The sequence below is a fragment of the Caenorhabditis remanei genome, chromosome IV (genome assembly GCF_010183535.1).
Source record: "Caenorhabditis remanei strain PX506 chromosome IV, whole genome shotgun sequence".
In the NCBI taxonomy this organism is placed as follows: Eukaryota; Metazoa; Nematoda; class Chromadorea; order Rhabditida; family Rhabditidae; genus Caenorhabditis; species Caenorhabditis remanei.
In genome coordinates this window covers 21,266,482-21,270,805 of record NC_071331.1, presented here as the reverse complement: position 1 = coordinate 21,270,805, position 4,324 = coordinate 21,266,482, and positions in this window count along the sequence as shown.

Genomic DNA, 4,324 nt, shown 5'->3' with positions numbered 1-4,324 from the left:
TCAAAATGCTCAGAAATTGGTCAATATGGAGCTCAAAACTGCGGAAATTTCGCAGGAAGACCGAATCTATCGTGAATATGCGATTTTTTGGCTGATTTTTGATGATTTTTCACTATTTTCAGCCATTTTCCCCTCCAAAATCCCCAATTTCTCCTTCAGGTACCCTGTCAAAAGACGATTTACTGGATGAAATAGAGGATCTGGTGGATGAGAAGTATTATATCGGAGAGACTGTCGTAAGTGGAGGAAAGGAATATGTGGTACAGACATGTGAGAAGAGAGGAGGACTCACTATGTATACGATGGAGGATGGAACGAAAATTGGACACCGAGATTTGAGGTAATTATGGGCAATTAATGGAGAGAATTTCAGAGAGATTCGAGGAATTTTGAGCCAAGAATCGGCTTTTTTCCAGCCATTTTAGGCCGAAAATCGGCATTTTTGATGCATTTTTATGCAAAAATCGAAATTTTTCGAGCATTTTGAGTCGAAAATCGGCATCTTTGAAGCATTTTGATGCCAAAGTCGACATTTTTCGAGCATTTCGATGCCAAATTCGGCGGTTTTCGAGCAGTTTGACGCCAAATTTGTCGTTTTTCGAGCATTTTGATGCCGAATTCGTCGTTTTTCGAGCATTTTGATGCCAAAATCGACAATTTTCAGCCATTTTAGGCCGAAAATTGGCATTTTTGAAGCATTTTGAGTCGAAAATCGGCATTTTTCGTGCATTTTGATGCCAAAATCGGCATTTTTGGAGCATTTTGAGTCTAGAAATACTATTTCAGACCAAAAATCCAGATTTTCAGCACTTTCCGCATACAGAAATCATTTTTTATAATAGTTTTTTTTCGTGATTTTCAAATTTTTCAGTATAAAATAACTTTTTTTCCACAAAATTTGATCGAATTTTGGAGATTTTAAGATTATTTTCTCGTGATTGTGCTCAAAACTGTTGAAAAATCTTTCGAAACGCGAATTTTCAGTCCAAAAATGGTTGAAATTTCATTTTTTTGGACTGAAAATTCGCGCTTCGAAAGATTTTTCAGGAGTTTTGAGTACAATCACGAGGAAATAATCTTAAAATCCCGAATTTGATCGAATTTAGGGGAAAAAGAGTCCCTTTATACTGAAAAATGTGATTTTTGGTTCATTTAGAAATTATGACAAAATTTTGAAAATGACGAAAAAAAATGACACAAAAATGATTTCTGCATGCGGAAAATGCTGAAAATCAGGATTTTCTGGATTTTTGGTCTGAAATAGTATTTCTAGACTCAAAATGCTCCAAAAATACCGATTTTCGGTTCAAAATTATGCAAAAATATGCTGAAAGTGCTGAAATTCCCGATGTTCCCATATTTTCATAATTCTTTTCGAATTTTCTAAATATTCTGGAATTTCCAGACGCAAAAAGGAACTTTCCGTTGAGCACCGAATTTCCGCAGTTTTGAGTCCTATATTGCCATAGTTCTGAGCATTTTGAGGTTGGTGGCCTAGAAAACTCCAAATTTGGGTTTCTAGGCCACTAAACTCAAAATGCTCCGAAATCAGTCAATATGGGCCTAAAAACTGCGGAAATTTCGCTGGAAGACCGAATCTATCGTCAAATTTTGATTTTTGGTTCAAAATCTCTTGAATTTTGCTGATTTTGTATGCTGAAAGTGCTGAAAATCAGGGTTTTCCAATTTCCAGACGCAAAAAGGGACTCTCCGTTGAGGAAATCAAACAAATCGCCATCGATGACGTCATTCTTGTCGACGATAAGATCTGGAAAGTGAAAGAGGAACTTCTGAAGACGAATCCCATCAGAGAGACGAAGAAATTCGCTCCGATTTTCTCTTCGGCGAATCGACGTGCTTCTGGAGCAGCCAACACGTCTTCTGCTGCTGCCGTCGTCAATTTGGATTCGGATTCTGATTCAGATGACGTGACGGAAGTGAAGAAGGAGGAGAATGGAGAGAAAAAGAATGGAAATAGTACTCCTGCGGTAAGCAAGGAAAATTGATTTTAAACAGAAAATTTGGTTGAAAACTGATGAAAATTCGCAATTTTCAGAATTCGGTGACCTAAAAATCTGAAAATTCGGATTTTTAGATGATTTTAACAGATTTTTAGCTGGAAAATCGGCTTTTCCATGAAATTTCTGAAGTTTTGAGCCCCATATTGACGTATTTTAGAGCATTTTGAGATTGGTGGCCTAGAAATCCGTTTCTAGGCCACCAACTGAAAAATCTTCGGAATTCGTGATTTTGATTATTTTTTCGATTTTTGAGTGAATTTAAATTAATTTTAGACGAAAAAATGAATTTAAAATCAGTAAAACTATCTAAAATATGCGGAATTCGCTCGAAAATTGCTTAAAAACGGTCTGAAATAGAAGGATTTTAAGTTTTTGGTGATTTTCAGCTGAAAATTAGGCTGTTTCCATGAGATTTGTCGCGTTTTGAAGCTCATATTGACGTATTTTGGAGCATCTGGAGATTGGTGGCCTAGAAATCCGGAAAAAATGGGTTTCTAGGCCACCGACTCAAAATTCTCCAAATGGGCCAATTTTTGCTGAAAATCTGAAAAATGATGGCATTTTCAAGTTATAAATGTCAAACACGGCTGAAAATCTCCTTTTTTTTTCACTAAAAAATTTTCAGCGTCGTGCTCCACGCGCCTCAGGCGGCCCAGCCACCTCACAAAGTCGTCGTCTTCTGGATAAAAAGAAGGAAAAAGAGGCGAAAGATAAGGAGAAGGCGGAGAAATTGAAAAAAGAAAAAGAAGAGAAACAGAAGAAAAAAGACGAAGAAATGAGGAAAAAAGAAGAGGAAAAGGCGAAAAAACTGGCGGAAAAAGAGGAGAAACGAGCGAAAAAGATGGCGAACGGTGGATCGAGTGGACTGATGGATAAATTTGTGAAGAAAGAGGAGAATGGCGGAGAGACGGCGCCAATGTTCTCACCGTCGAAATGGGGAGAACGGAGGACGGCCGTCGGACTCAAAAAGTTGGATGATGCGTGGAAAAAGAGGGATTTGGAGGTAAAAATTGGGTGATTTTGGCGTCGAAATGACCTAAAAATGGCGTTTTTAGGCTAAAATTTTACAAAATTGAGTTTTTCAGCCGAAAAATTTCCTTCGTCGGCTTGAAAATGCTGGAAAACTCTATTTTCCGACCGAAAAGCTCCAAAAATGACGTTTTTAGCCCTAAATTGACCGATTTCAGAGCATTTTGAATTCGGTGGCCTAGAAAACTCTAAATTTGGGTTTCTAGGCCACCGAACTCAAAATGCTCTGAAATCGGTCAAAATGGGGCTCAAAACTTCGGAAATTTCGCTAGAGGTTAAAAGCGACCTAAAATCGGTTTTTAACCTAAAAACCAGTTATGGATCTTCAAGAAGGCGTTTTTGGCCCAAAAAATGGACATTTTTGAATAAAAATTACCCGAAAAGTTGGTTTTTAGCGTGAAAATAAGATAATATTGCATTTTTGAGCTGAAATTCCAAAAATGAGATTTTCGACTGAAATTTAACACTTTCCCTTCATTGAGCACTGAATTTCCGCAGTTTTGAGACCCAAATTGATCAATTTCAGAGAATTTTGAGATTGGTGGCCTAGAAAACTCCAAATTAGGAGTTTTCTAGGCCACCAAACTCAAAATGCTTTGAAATTGGTCAATATGGGGCTCAAAACTCCGGATTTTTCGCAGGAAGACCGAATCTATCGTCAAATTTTGAATGAGTGACCGAAAAACTCCCAAAATAGACGTTTTTAGTGTCGAAATAACTTGAAAATGAGGTTTTTCAAGCTGAAACTGAATTATACGAGGCAAAGTGCTATGAAGCGCTGAAAATAACGTTTTGCGCTCTGAAATGCCTGAAAATTCGAATTTTTTGACTGAAAAGCACCAAAAGTGTGGTCTTGAGCGTCAAAATGATAATTAACGGTTTCTAGCTGAAAAACTTTACAGGAAATGCGATTTTTCGACTAAAAATGATCTCTGGAGTGAAAAAAACGCGATTTTCAGTCTAAAAATCACATTTTCCAACTGAAATTGGCATTTTCCCCCGAAAATCTCCAAATTTCAGGCATTCAACGAAGCGTGTCAATGGTGTGAGAAGAATCTGTCGGGTGTCCAACGCAATTCGTTCGAAAATCCCATTTTCAAGTTCTCCGTCCAAAAATGTGTCGAAAAAACAAAGGATCGTGCGACTATGAAGGGAATGACGTGGGTGAAGAAGGCTGAATACAAACAGGAAATGGCGGAGAAACGGAAGGCCCACTATTCGCAGTATGAACCCAAGATTAAGGCATGGTTCAGTGAGGTAATCGATGGGAAATT